A 14,889-nucleotide genomic window follows, 5' to 3' on the forward strand; every position below is an offset into this window, starting at 1 on the left:
CTCGGGTGGGCTGTGCGACACTCGGGTGTGCTGTGCGACACTCGGCTGGGCTGTGCGACACTCGCGTGGGCTGTGCGACACTCGGGTGGGCTGTGCGACAGTGACACTCGGCTGGACTGTGCGACTCTCAGGTGGGCCGTGCAACACTCGGCTGGGCTGTGCGACTCTCGGGTGGACTGTGCGACTCTCAGTGCTGTCTAAGCTATGGTGTCTCACCAGGGGGTCCGCAGGCAGGCAACACGGTGTCAGGGAGCCTTCTCCTGTAAATCATTTTTCCCCTTGCAGCTCATCTATTTTCTGTGTCCCCGCCTCTTCATGCCTTCTTTTCAGCTGCACGGGGATCTATAGCCCGGCCGCTCTTCTAACTCTGGTGATCTATGACATAGAGAAGAATGTCTCCTCGTTCTTCTCTATAAGATAGATCACCAGAGATAGAAGAGAGGAGGAGCGATCACATGTGTGGCTGTCGAGGTCCTTGTCAAGTGCGATCTCGAGCAGCCACATCTGCCTGAATCCCAAATCTGTCTCTGAGCTGCAGGCTGCCCCCAGCTCAGAGGAAGATCCGGGTTTCAGGCCGATGTGGTTGCTCGAGATCGCACTTGACAAGGACCTCGGCAGCCGCACCTGTCAGAAAATTTAAAGTGCCGGTGTCGGCACTAAGTGTCTTGTGTACAGGTGCCCGCTGGCTGGGCACCCGTACACAACACACCAAAACTGGACTGTATGGGTCAAAACCGGACGGATGGCAACCCTATACTAGTGTGCAAAATATTTTTATTGGCCTGTGCTGGAATGCTTAGCGAATTTGGGGCTAGCAGACAGCACAATTCTTTAATACAATATATCCAGGTGGACACAACTGTTAAGGAAACCCTGTCACCAGACCATTTAATGTTGTGTGATAGATATTATAATGATCCGTGAGGTGTTTCTAAATTTAAATAGTATCTCCAGAATTGTTTTCTTTTTTTAGTTTTGGATAGAGTGCGGATGGGTTAGACCCCTCTATCATGTTTTTAATATTGTCTGAGTCCCCACTGGGGAGACATCACCCTGCGTTTGTACTGGTGACCATTTTGATATAGAAATAAAGTGTGATGGGAAACAAAAATATTCAGCGCTGTCACCAGAACAATTGTCCAAAGGAATTCCCCTCACTTAGTAAGATTTACTCTAAATTCCATCAAGATTTATGTGAGAAATACCGTGTTTACCCGAAAATAAGACCTACCCTGAAAGTAAGACCTAGCACTATCTTTAGAGATTCCTGTAATATAAGACCTACCCCGAAAATAAGACCTAGTTTGGTGGTAGGGGGCTCACATGTATTGCTGCATCCAAGCAGCCAGCCAGGGGTCCGAGAGTAACGTTCAGTTATATGAGCAGCTGGTCTCCTGGAGTCTGCATGTATAAAACATGTCAAGGACCGCAAAACATTGCATGCATACACGGCGGGGACTGACCGCCGCAGCTCCCGCATGCCGCCCGCCCGCACACCTGTCTGCCTCTGCTTTTGCTGCCCCGGGCAGAAAACTACATTTCCCAGCAGGCAGCATGGCCAGTGGGGTCAAAGTGAGGTCAGGTGAGGTGACTGAGCCTCAGTCACTGAGGAACCTTCTGACTGGAGGTCAGTGCAACAAGAGAGGTGGCTCCCTGGACGGCATCAGAGAGGAGAGCTCCAGGAGAGCTGCAGCCTGAAGGTACTGTGACACTGTGTATGACAGTATTTTTTCACTCCCCTTCTTCTCCATCTTCTTAAAAAATAAATAAATAAATAAGACATCCCCCGAAAATAAGACCTAGTGTGATTTTTTGAGGAAAAAAAATATAAGACAGTGTCTTATTTTCGGGGTAAACGCGGTATATCAACACAATACTTCAAAAACTGTGTATTATGAGAAGAGGGGCTGAACAAACTTACCATTTAAATTGTACTCAAGAATGTCCATCTTGAAAAGGTGTTAATTACCCCGTTGGTCTTCTGGGCCTCATTCCTTTATTAGTCTTCTGCCTTATTAAGCTACTTGACAAGGTAGAACATAGTCCCATAACAATTTTACACCCAAACTCCCATGCTACTATGCCACCACCCTCCAATAATCCCCACCTCCCAATTAAGACACCACACTCGAGATTGGAGTTAAAATGGCTGTAGCAGCCTTTTATTACAAATTTCAAGTGAAACAGGGTGTGTATAAATAACACGTTTACTTATAACAAACAATATAAATATATATCTAACTATATCTGAGGTCTGTGAAGGCACCTTTTTACTGAGATTGTCGGTCTCTGCAAACCACTTAAACACTGGTCCCTAGCCGCAACACACCGACTCAGGGACAAATATGAGAAACTGCAGAGACCCCGTAGAACTAAGACTTAGACCTCTTTACTGAAGAATCCGCCAAGGACTACGCACCTGAGACGAGTCCCTGTAACCACCAAAATGACTCAACCAAAAACACAGCCAACACAGACCTCAGGACCATTAGCGCAACAGACAGGAACCTGTACGCAACTAGTGCGAGAGAACGAAAAAAGGGGGCGGGTGGGTGATAAGCTCGCTTGCCGTGTGGCAAATCCAGACTGAACCAGTACTACTCCACCCCCCTCCAGACCACTAAGGAGGCCCTCCTGCAACTCTTGAAACCGGCCAATCAGGTAAGTGACCATCCCCCCTTAACACTAACTTAACCCCGTACTTCCGAGTTCCCTGTCCACCCTGTCATGTAGTCCTTCTGCCTATTTTTCTTTTCTTTTGCTCCAGGACTATCTTTTCCTATATTATTTTGATATGCTTTGTTTACTGTATCACTTTAACCATCTTTATCATATGTCTTTGTATGTATCAGCAGATTTCGGTGCTAAGAACTTTGTATCTACAATATTCGTATACCTACTATCATATACTAAATTAATACAAAGTGTTTGGGTGTGCTGGCTTATTCTATCTTTATACATGACTAACTGCAAGGCCAAGTAACCCTCACTTCCCACCTAAATAACACACTAAAACACCTGTAATTTAAAAGAACATAATATAATACCATTTATTGGAAGGTTACAGGGCCATAGCAAGATAAACATTTACAATAAAAACAGAACATACTGAAAATAACATTACTTGTGACCAATTAACTAAATCTCACATGAAATAGTGCAATGTAGCAACAAATATACTTAGGTCCCTGGCGAGTGTCAAAAACACCACTGACTGCTTACGGGGGTGCACCATGACCCATTTTTACTGTACTAGCCACCGGCCGCCCATATTCTGGCCCGAGTGGGTATGCCCACCAACAGTTATCCAAGTTCTTACTGGCTACAAAGCTATAGAGCCCAGTAGCCCCACAATTGGCACTTTACTACTCCGCCCCTTTTCACTTTCACTTTGCAGAGAGCCAGGACTTCGTAATCGATATATGGCATCACCAGGGACCCACCACTGGCATGAGGGGTTGAAGCCTCAACCCTGCATGTCCTGCCACCTCCAATCCCTTCCCTAATACCAAAATTAAAACATCCAGACTAAAGGTGCCCATACACCTTACGATTATCGGACAAAACTTTTCGTCCGATGATCGAATAGTCGTTCGATTTTCATACGGCAGCTCCATCCTGCCCCGATGATCGCAAGATTCATTTCGCCGCAATTAACGAAAAGCACCTGGACGAAATGCGGTAATTGATTTGCCGTATTTTCGTTAGCGCAAGCGCAGTGTAGATCGTGCGGCTTTTGACGGACGGAAACGCCAGCAACCTTGCGAAAATCATACGATCTAGCAAAGTTTTCAAACATGCTTGACCGTCAAAAGTCGTACGATTGTACAGTAATGTCGGTCGGACACTGCAATGCACACATACGATTATCTGCCGAAAAGTCGATCGCATACGAAAATCGTACGATAATCGTAAGGTGTATGGGCACCTTAACATGCATAAGATGTACACCATCCCTCCCCAGGTAATTAGTGTGTGCCTCCAGCAGCCTGTGCCAAATCACTATACTTCCTTTGCTCTGTAGAAACTTGGACACTGCCTTATTCCCTTTGATGCAGGTGCGGCAAATTGCATCATGGGAGAAGGCCCCCTCGCCAAACCCACCAAGGAACTATCTCAGACCAAATCCCAATTAGCTCTGGGTACAGTTCCCAGGGATGCAAAAAGACATCTTTAATGCTAAAAATGAGGTCTTTCATAGGGTGGTGACCAAAGTCATTGACCCCATCTCCTCTGAGTGACTCTAGGCAATACCTGGTCCCACGTGAGGCTCTGAACCCCCAACCAATAAATAGAAACCTCTCTCTCATCCAGGTCCAGGGATCTACCTGAATTCCAGAGCATTAATCTCCTCTCAGCCCAGCCCAGAAAATATAAGTGGTCAACCACCCAAACCACACATTTATCTGGGGAAAGAAAAGCATGCCACCACTAAAAGAAAAAACAAAGAACGAGGCCTCCTCTTCAGAGCCCCCATATAGTATCTGAATCTAACTGATTCCTACTTACCAATTTTCTGCACCAAGTCATCCCCCAGCCTCCACTTATGAGCTTCGGTGGCTGCACATATTCTGAAAGAATGCATATTGTAATCCCCCAATGACAGTCCCATGCCTTGTAAGCAACATTTAAAAACTGCCCAAAACTGAAAAAGGAATAAAGCGGAGCTGTCCCGATGCACCAAAAATGGCGCAGCGCCCTCAGGATGATTACTCAGAAACCTGCGAATACAAGACACTGTGCAGGAGAGCAAACCACCTTCAAGTTTAAACTAGAAGGACAAAGCTGCCATATGCTTCTTAAGGACCACTAACAACACACTCTCCCCTTTCGCCTGGTGTTCCTTTTTTGCGAGTGACGGAGTGTGCTCCTCCTCTTCTTCCTCTTTGCGTTTTTTTCTTTTTGATGGGCGCGGGGGGCCCCATTCTAAAAAATGCTGTGAGACGGATGTGAGTCAGGGGGCGTTGGAAGGGTGAGGTGTGGTGGGATTTTCATCACGATTTTCCGTGGGATGGAGGGAGGGGATTGGTTCTCTGCTGTTTGGGGGAGACGGTAGAGGAAACACCCCCTTCTTCTACCACTTACCTAAGATCCACAAAAATAGCACCACACCCACCGGTCGTCCCATAATTTCCAGCATTGACAGCCTCACCAGTGGACTTTCCCGATATGTGGACCATTTTTTACAACCCCCTTGCCCTCCTACCTTAGAGATTCGGGACATTTCATCGAAACATTACACAACTACTCCTGGGAACCCACATACCACCCCTCGATGTTTCTTCACTCTACACCTCCATCCCTCACGAGGTAGGCCTGCAAGCTCTACAATTTTTTCTGTCTCAACAACCAGAGGTGCATTACAAACAAGCACAATTCATCCTCAACGCCACCAAATTCATTCTGGAACACAATTATTTCACCTTCCTGGAGGATTTGCAACTGCAGATCCAAGGCACGGCTATGGGGGCTAACTATGGGGCTTTGGGAGGAGTTCCATATCTGGCACAACAACCCGTTCGCCCGCCACTTAATTTACTACGGCCGGTACATAGATGACATCCTCATCATCTGGGACGGCACACCTGACACCATTCAAGAATTTGTGACATACTGCAATTCCAACCCCTCTGGACTAAGCTTCACACATGTCACTGACCAGTCTAGTCTAGTGTTCCTTGACCTCGAACTCACACATTCCGAAGGAAAAGTCACCACAAAAACACACTTCAAACCCACTGCCGGCAATTCCAATCTGCATTTCAAGAGTTGTTACCACCCCCTCTGGAAGCACAATGTCCCCAAAGGCCAATTCTGGAGAATAAATAAAAATTGCACCAAGAAGTTCGACTACATCCACCAAAGCCTCATCCTCAAAGACAAATTTCTTGAAAAAGGCTACCCTAAACACCTCATAACAAAGGCCCACGACCAGTTCACCACTGCCATCCACAAACCACCCCGTAAGAAACCAGATCACCCACAGCCAAAAAACACAGCCCGCTTCATCACCCCATTCAACAACAGTTACAAAGCCATTGAAGCCATTCTCCGCAAGAACTGGCATCTACTACTGTGTGACCCCCAATTAGGGTCAGTACTCCCACCTAAACCCTCCATCATTTTTAAAAAAGCCTGCTGCATCAAAAATATAGTGGCCCCAAGCAAAATACCTACCCTCAAACCCAAACTGAGACAGACACTTCTATTCAACAACAGGACAGGGATGCACAAATGCAAGAAACGGCTTTGCCTCACTTGCCAGTTCATCTCCCACGGCCAATCCTGCTTCCATGACAGCATAGGCAACCAATTCACCATCACCCAGTTTATCACCTGCGCCCATGATCATGTCATCTACTGCCTGCAATGCCCTGGTAATCTACTTTACATAGGCCGAACCATCCGCCCCCTCCGCAAGCGGATCGGGGAACACAGGAGATTTATCGAAGACGGCTGTACTGACCACAGCGTCCCGCGCCATTTCCTCCGCAAACACCAAAAAAACACATCACACCTAAAAGTTTTCGCAATAGAACAAATCCCTGACAAACTACCTCCCACCGAAAGATTCCATCTCCTTTGCAAACAAGAGACATACTGGATTTTCAAGCTTAACACGCTGGCACCCCATGGTCTAAATGAGGAATTGGAAACAAATACCCTCATTTAAGTCCACCCTTCCCCCCCCCTCATTTTGCCCAGCAGGACAGGGCTCACCTGCCCTGAGATAGATTTATAACGTGTTATGATGTTTCGTGTTGTCCCGGCACCATTGCCCAGTGTGCCCAGACCCCACACTGTCACTTATTCATTCACGTCCCAGATTGGGAGTGTTTGCAAGCATGTAGCCCCCAACACGCTCAGATCTGGCACTGTCTTGGACTTTATGTCATATGAAGAACAAACAAGTTCTCTTGTTTTCCCCCAATGAGAACCTGCCACCTTCAAGTAATCGTTCCACGTTCTAGTTCGATTTCAACCCATCATCCAGGACCCCTCAACACATCCCAAACTCTCGCCCACTGACTAGTAATGGTTAAAACAAAATAATTATAAATAAAAAATTATAAAAAAAAGTAAAAGATGACAAGATAAATATAAATTTAAAAAGTAAAAAAATAAATTAAAAAATTAAAAAGTGATAAAGTTTAAAAAAAAGGAGAAACAAAGAAACCATAAAAAATTCAAACCAACACTATCTGGTAGGCATTCTCCACGGATGGGCGCATTGCGGAACCTGGCCTTGGGGCACCAGGGAGGGTAAATCCGGTTCTGTCCCTATGCCTTTAGGCATACATGCATTCAATGTATCCACTGGTATATATCTTTCAATAGTGAAGCTCTCATAAATTTCAGCTAGGAGCACGCTACACAGAGGCAGTGTGGCTTCCACGTATTTTGTAAAAGTTGTGCAACTAAAACCTCTGTTTCAATTCACATTGTTCGACAGTATAAATTGTTTTTGTTGCATGGTTGATGATAAGTGCGTTGGGAAATTTCTGTGTTTTGCATTCTGTTTCAGCTATTTTGCACGCTGTTCGGCTATTTACTTCAGGTTTGTACGCCTGATTTCAGCCGTACATCGGCTTGATCCGGCTTGCTTCGGGTCGGCCGAACATGCTCAGCAGGTGCAGAAGGAGTTAGACTCAGCCGATCCAACATCTGGATCGGCTGAGCCGAACCTCCAGCAGCCTGCTGGCTGTTGTTCGGCCTATTCTCATAGGGGCCGAATGGCAGTGAGTGACTAGCCGAGCAGCATTCCGCGCAGCTATTCTGCTCGGTACCTCCGTGGTACCGAGGAGAATAGAAAAACAGTGCAAAAAGTAGAAAGAAAAACAGTGCAAAAAGTAGGGGGAAAAAAGAAAAGTAGAACATTATTTTTTTTTAAAAAGATGAATAAATGATAACTCCTAAAAAATAAATAAAGATATTTAAAAAAAAAAAGATCATTGGAAAAAAAACAAAACAAGCAATAAGGATCATTGAAAAAAGAAAAAAAATGCAATAATGATTATTGAAAAAAGAAAAAAAAACAAGTAAAAAAGATAGAAACAATTGGGCGGAGCAAGCAGTGACTGCTAGCTCCGCCCAACTGTTTCCTATTGGCTGAGACTTGCTGATCTGTCATTGCAAATGGGCGGAGCCAGCGGTGAGATCACGTCTGGCTCCACTCAGCTGTCAGTCGCAAGGCTTTCGGTCGGCCAGTGGCCGGATGATCGACCCGCTTCGGGTTTCACTTTGGCTCAGTCGAGCCGAAGCATATGCCTTTGGCTTAACTGAGCAGCCCTTCGGTTCAGTAGAACCGAAGGGCTCAGGCGGCTGAAGCTAGCCAAAGGATCAGCCGGAGCTACGGCTGATCCTTCGGCTACCTTTGTGAATAACCCTCATTGTCTTGCAGTGAAGCTGACAATTTATGGCAACCTTTTGTGAAAACTGTATACTGACTATTTATTTATTTTAGGTTGTATGTTTGTGAGTGTGTGTGTTTTTGCTCCAAAGGGCTTGCTGCACAGTAAAAAGGTTCACCAAACTTATATTTAAAGACTATCTCTGGGCAAGAAAATAGCTTCTCTCCAGGCAAGCGGTGACATGAAATCCTGAAGTAGGACCCTACTTCCTGGGTATAGAAGGTAGAGGACTGGATATCACATTAACATGTGTTTTTAGATTTTTTAGGTTTTATAAGCCAGTTATTATTTAGAAGGGGGTTAGGTGTGTGAGGGAGGGGGGTGGAACGGGAGCCCTGAGTTTAGTTTTAAAACTTCTTATACATATCTAACTTCTAGTTTGCATTTCAAAACACCAAGCTCCTGTTTAAAACAACAATTAAAAGTTAGCATGGCCCCCGACACACACACAAACTAATTCCTTTTGGTGTCAATTTAATAAACATTATAAACACATAGAACTGTTTATATAGTGTGTGTGTATGTGTGTGTATATATTTTCCTTTCATGAGAGTTTTTAAAATTCCCTTTTAGTAATTTAATTTTGAGGTTTTGGATGGAGTGATCCTTCCGGAAGAAGTGATGTCCTACTGGGGTGCAATATTCATTTTCTTTATGGTCCTTGATCGTGCTCCTGTGTAGGTTCATCCTGAGCTGCAGCTTAAGGCCAGTTTCCCCAATGTAACAACCTTTGTCACATGCTGAACACTGTATCATGTACACCACGTTAGCAGATGTGCATGAGTATGACCCCTTAATGGTGTACGCTTTTTTATTGTGACTCGCTGTATTTCTGTCACATATATGTTGGCAAAGTTTGCAGCGGGGTTTATTGCATTGTACTGTGCCATTCTGTGTAAGTGCCTGTTCTGGGGTCAGCTTACTGCGTACCAATCTTCTGAGGTTCAGAGGTTGCTTGAAAGCCAGTATTGGGGGCTGAGGGAATATTTCTTGAAGTATGGGGTCTTCTGAGAGTACTGGCTGTAGGCCTTTGATGATTTTGCGTATTACCTCTAGAGTGGGGCTGTAGGTAACTACAAGAGGGGTCCTGGTTGGGTTTTTCTTCTCTTTGTACTGTAGGAGTCTTTCCCGTGGTGTTCTTAGGGCAGATTAATTTTGTTTAACAAATCGTCTTTTCCCTATAGCCCTTTCGCTGAATGCATCAGCCAGTGTGATAGGTTGCTATGTGTATATATACTGTATATGTCTTGGCCTCACCAATCTTGTTTATCATGGGTGGCATACTGACTTAAGGGGGTTGATTTACTAACCTTATAAACACACCACGAACATGTATACACCTCTGTAGTGTGTTCCCTCCCAGCATGATCTATGGGTGGAATCTAAACACCTTTGTAGTGTGTACACACCCAGCAGGTGTGTTGTGCAAAGCCATGCATGAATTGCAAGATGATGTTGTGTAAATTAGCTCTACGTTGTGTTGCTTGCGTTGATGAATGCAGGAATGTAAATGCATGAGCTAACCAATTTTGTCTAAACTGTGAAGCAGCATTATATATGCATCATGTGCATGATTTTTCCATATATGGCATTAGTGGAAATATGCTTATAGAGACTTTTTGGTTGATAAATACGATTTGCTGTGTAAAAATCACACGCACCTGGTGCGTGCGTGTGTTTAGGTTAGTAAATCACCCCCAAGGTCTCAATTACATCTCAAAAGTTGGACTGATTGTCTAGAATAGCCATAAGATGAAGTAATTATGACTGGAATTCCTCTTTAAATATAAAAAAAAGTTACTTTTAATTGGTATAAGCATGCCCCCACAAATTCTTTCTTTCTGTTTTTTGATAAACGGTAGCAGTGTCAACTTTCAGCCGATGTCTGAGCTTTGCTACAGGTAAGTAAGCTGTACAAATATTTCTTAATCTCTTGAGATGCATAGTAAAGACAATAGGGTCAAGAAAGCAACTAACACTACTGATACTGACACATAAAATGTAGGCAGAATACAGAGAATCATTGACTGTGCCAATCAGCTGCAGATAGTAAATTAAAAATATGACATTGGTTGGGCCAAAACAAATGACAAATTCACTAAGCACAATCACACTAAGGAGGATAGATCGAGACTTTTGAAATGGGCTCTCACTTTTTGGTGAGCTCAGACTTCGGATGATTCCATTGTAACAGAAGGTTGTAATGACTAAAGGCAAGAAAAAGAAAAGACTGATGTAAGGGGTGAAATAGTAAATGAAAAAATTCTGAACTTGTTCTATGTCCAGCACATCGTAACAAGTTATGATCCCCAGTGAAATTTGGTATTTTGACAATGTACTTGTCAGAAGTGGTACAGTGCCAGCTACGGACACAATCCAGATGAAGATGCAGACCAGCCAGGCTCTTTTTGTTGTTCGCCATGAAAGTGACTCTATTGGATAGACAATAGCTAGGAATCTGTCCACACTGATACTTGTCATGAGCAGGATGGAGCAGTACATGTTGCAGTAGAAGGCTGCCGTGACAAAGCGGCACATTTCTTCTTCAAGAGGCCAGTCATTTCCAGAGAATCTGTAAGCAATATTGAATGGCAGCGTGATGACAAAGAGGACATCAGCAGTGGCCAAGTTCAGCATATACACCAATGTTGGTGTCTTAACTTTGATTCTGAACAGGAAGATGATGATTGCCAGAGCTGTAGCTAGCCTATTTTGCGCCTGAGGCAAGAACAGGAAATTGTGCCCCCGCCCGATGTTTTTTTGAGGAAACTAAATAAATAACAAGGAATTAGTCATAGCGCAGCAGTGTCAGTTCTCCCGCCAGATGTCGCTGCAGCAGCCGCGCCATCCCTAAATTTTACCATTGGGGGTCACCACAACTTGGCAAATGTTACCAAGGGGTCCCGGCCCTATAAAGGTTGAGAACCACTGTCCTAGATTGTTCACTTCTCCTGCCTCCTCCAAACTCTTCACCCTTTTGTGAATGGACCCCTAAATGTTCCGGGCGTCGGGAGACTTCAAACCTGTGCCGCCCCTCTGCTCCCTGCCGCCCCGAGGCCGGGCCTTGGTGGCCTTGTTGGGAATCCGGCCCTGCATAGGGATGCACTGGAGACCCAGCACAATAAAATGTCAACTGAAGCCACCAGTGTGTCCACACACTTAATCAAGTCAAGCTAAACAAAAATGGCAACTGCATAAAACAATTTATAAATAAAGCCTTTGCTAGTTGCAAACAGAGCTTGGGGCAGTTTTCAAATAGAATAGTACACTATGTGCCTTAAAGTCATAGATCCTTAGCTTCTCTTCAAAGTATCAAACACATATGCTTCTAATCTGCATACTTAATAACATTGCTACAATGCAGAAAGTGGCATCCTGCTCCTGTGTGCTGGGTTTATAACTGGAGGAGTGTCCCAATTTACTTCACACATGCTGATTGGCTGCTGCAGGGGGTAGGCAAGTATTTTTTTGGGTTCAAGAGGAAGGAACTAAGAGGATAAAGATTATGGCTTGGCCCCCCTACAACAAATGCACACATGGTTGCAAACTTATGTGAATAGTGGTGACATGGGTGAATCAGTATCCACAAAGCTCTACCTCCTGCAAATGGGCAGATTCTATGCAAACTGCAGCTTAAGCCCAGGCTTACTCATTCCTATTTGTGGTTATATATGAATAATCGACAAGATAACAGCACTCAATAGCTGTTTTTAACCATTATTTGTAACATACTTTAGGGTAATGCCCATATATTTATGTATAATTCATAGTAGTAATAGTTATTACTGCATATCATTCCCTAAGCAGATCGGTAACATTACTTCCCTGAGGTAATACATAATTTAAACAAACCATTTGTGAGCTAATGTAAATGTGACTGGGTGTGTTGAGCAAGTAGCGGTACTTATCACAGGAAGTGTTTGGGCTTTCTCACAAACCACAATGTTTGTTCTTATCTATTTCACAGTTTTTAACAAGAGTTACAATTTTCTGAGAACAAGTAAAATATAAAATATATAAAAAATATATATACAATACATATGAAACCGTGTAACACAAGCAAAATTGGATGAAGTACCACAGAAAGATCTGGTTGACAATAAAAAGAATGTCAATGATTGTGCGAATAATAGAAAATCGCACCTTGGATACAATGTTTACAAACAAGTAAATACTAGAGGCTTCTCTGAAATATCATGGTTGCTAAATGTATTGGAGGCAGTAGGAAAGGCTAAATTAAGGTGGTTTTTGGTGGTTTTTAAGGGTGTTTTGGGCTTTAAATGACTTCTAACGGGGGCGTGGCTTGGACATGGCGCCGTGAGCACACGCTTTAGGAGAGCTCTGCAGCCACTAAGCCGGACCGACGTCCTAACGCACTCTATGCCCTAAATTCCTCCATGCCCAAGGAGCAGAGGACCCACGGCACCCACGGCGACCCCAGATCTGCCTCCTTCTACAACTTTTTTGCCCGCCAGCCGCCGACTCTCGCGGCCTCGACTGCATCCAAGATGGCGCTCCTGTCAGGTAGGAAGCAGGGACGAGGCACAGCAACCCTGACCCCTGACCAGGATGAGTCCTGACCAGGATGAATGCCCAGGGTTCCTGAGCCAGACACACCGCGCCCGGGCTCCCCGCCTAGCCCCTCTCTATCCACACACGTGCTGAGCCTGGATGCGCAAGGGGAGAGCAGCCTGCAGGGTTTGCTGCAGCAGCTACCCACTAAACGGGACCTTGATAATATGGCTTCCTCTATAGTTGCGGCCCTAAAGAAAGAGCTCCATGACCTCACCCACTGCATTGAGGCAGTGGACGAACGTGTTACCTCGGTGGAATCCGCCACCACCTCTCTGTCGGCCCGCGTGGAGGCCCTGGAGGCGGACACGCAAATAACTACTACTCGCCTGATGTCCATGCACCTTCGCCTAGACGACTCAGAGAACCGGAACCGTAGGAATAACATACGCCTGCGCGGTATCCCAGAGGCCACGACTGGCATTCACCTGAGAGACACTGTGGCTGCCATTCTTAACACCCTGCTGGGTAAGGCCCATGACGCAGCCTTGGAACTTGACCGGGTCCACAGGGTCAACAGTGCGCGTCCTCCTACGCCCTCTGCACCCAGGGATGTATTATGTCGGGTGCACTTTTTTGCAGTGAAAGAGGAGATCATCAGACAAGCTTGGCGACAAGGCCCCTCCGACTTTGATGGAGCGACCATCCGCATCCTGCCCGACCTATGGTTCGTCCTGTGTTGGATCTCATCCGCTCCACATCTGCTACCTACCGCTGGGGCCACCCGTTCCACCTAATCATACGGCGAGACGAGTCTATCTTTCACCTGCACTCACCTGATCAGCTCCCGGCCCTGTTCCGCTTTTTGGATGTGGACTCTGTGGACGTCCCTAACTGGCTGGAATTCACAGATGACCCCATGGAGATGTCCTGCCTCCGCGAACCCCACGACGAGCCAGAAGTCGGAACCGGTCTTCGCGAAGAGAACCACCAGCACAGCTCCCGGGGGGTCATGAGCCTTGAACTGCCCACCGTATCCTTCGTTGTTGCCATTTGACCCACGTCTTCCCCCCCGGAACTTATCCTCTGCCATGACCGTCCAGGTTTACTATTGCCTTTTCTAATTGATGCCTAACTGCTTTATATTGCAGGTCAAGCTGTCTGATATCTCTTGTGCGGGAGGGGGGGAGACTGTTAAGAATATTACGTTTGATAAGGATGTTGGGGGTCTGACCAAGCAATACCTCCTCCACTCCCCGCTTGCTCCGTGGATTGGGCCTCCACCGCCTCAGCGGCGATGGCCCCGCTGCGTCTCACTACCTTTAATGTCAAAGGCCTGGACGCCCCTGAGAAGAGGTCCAGACTCCTGGTAGACCTGAAGAAGGCAGGCACACAAGTGGCCTTTCTTCAGGAGACCCATTTTAAATGACAGGGTGCCGAAACTTCAGAATAGGGATTTCCCGACTTCCTACCACTGTCCGTCCCCCATCGCCAGGTCCAAAGGGGTTAGTATTCTGATCTCAAGATCAGTGGCTTGGACGTTTAGGGACCTTAGAAGTGACCCGGAGGGTAGATACTTGCTTGTCAAAGGACTGCTTGGGGACACCATAGTCACCCTGGTGAACCTATACCTCCCCAACTCAAACTTTCCTACACCACGTAATGCCGCTTATCCTTGAGTTTGAGGAAGGTGTACTGTTGGTTGGGGGTGACTTCAATTTTGCGCTGGACCCCCTCATGGACGTATCACGCACAGCCTCCCACCTCCCCTACTCCCGCCTTCGTAAACTCAAATCTGAACTACATCTCCTTCAACTGACTGACGTTTGGCGCATCATGCACCCACAAACAAAGGACTTTACGTTCTACTCCTCCGTACATAATACATACTTGCGATTAGACTACTTCTTCCTCCGCCACAAAGACCTCTCTTTAGTTGTAGATACGTCCATTGGGGACATCCTGC

At 45.8% G+C, this 14,889-nt stretch overlaps 1 pseudogene; it reads right to left on the bottom strand.

The window, feature by feature from the left end:
• Positions 1-10,278: 10,278 nt before the first annotated feature.
• LOC108787659 lies at positions 10,279-12,722 on the bottom strand (annotated as a pseudogene).
• Between the last annotated feature and the right edge of the window lie 2,167 nt (positions 12,723-14,889).

This window comes from Nanorana parkeri, unplaced genomic scaffold (assembly GCF_000935625.1).
Source record: "Nanorana parkeri isolate BGI_ZX_2015 unplaced genomic scaffold, ASM93562v1 scaffold277, whole genome shotgun sequence".
NCBI classification, from domain to species: domain Eukaryota; kingdom Metazoa; phylum Chordata; class Amphibia; order Anura; family Dicroglossidae; genus Nanorana; species Nanorana parkeri.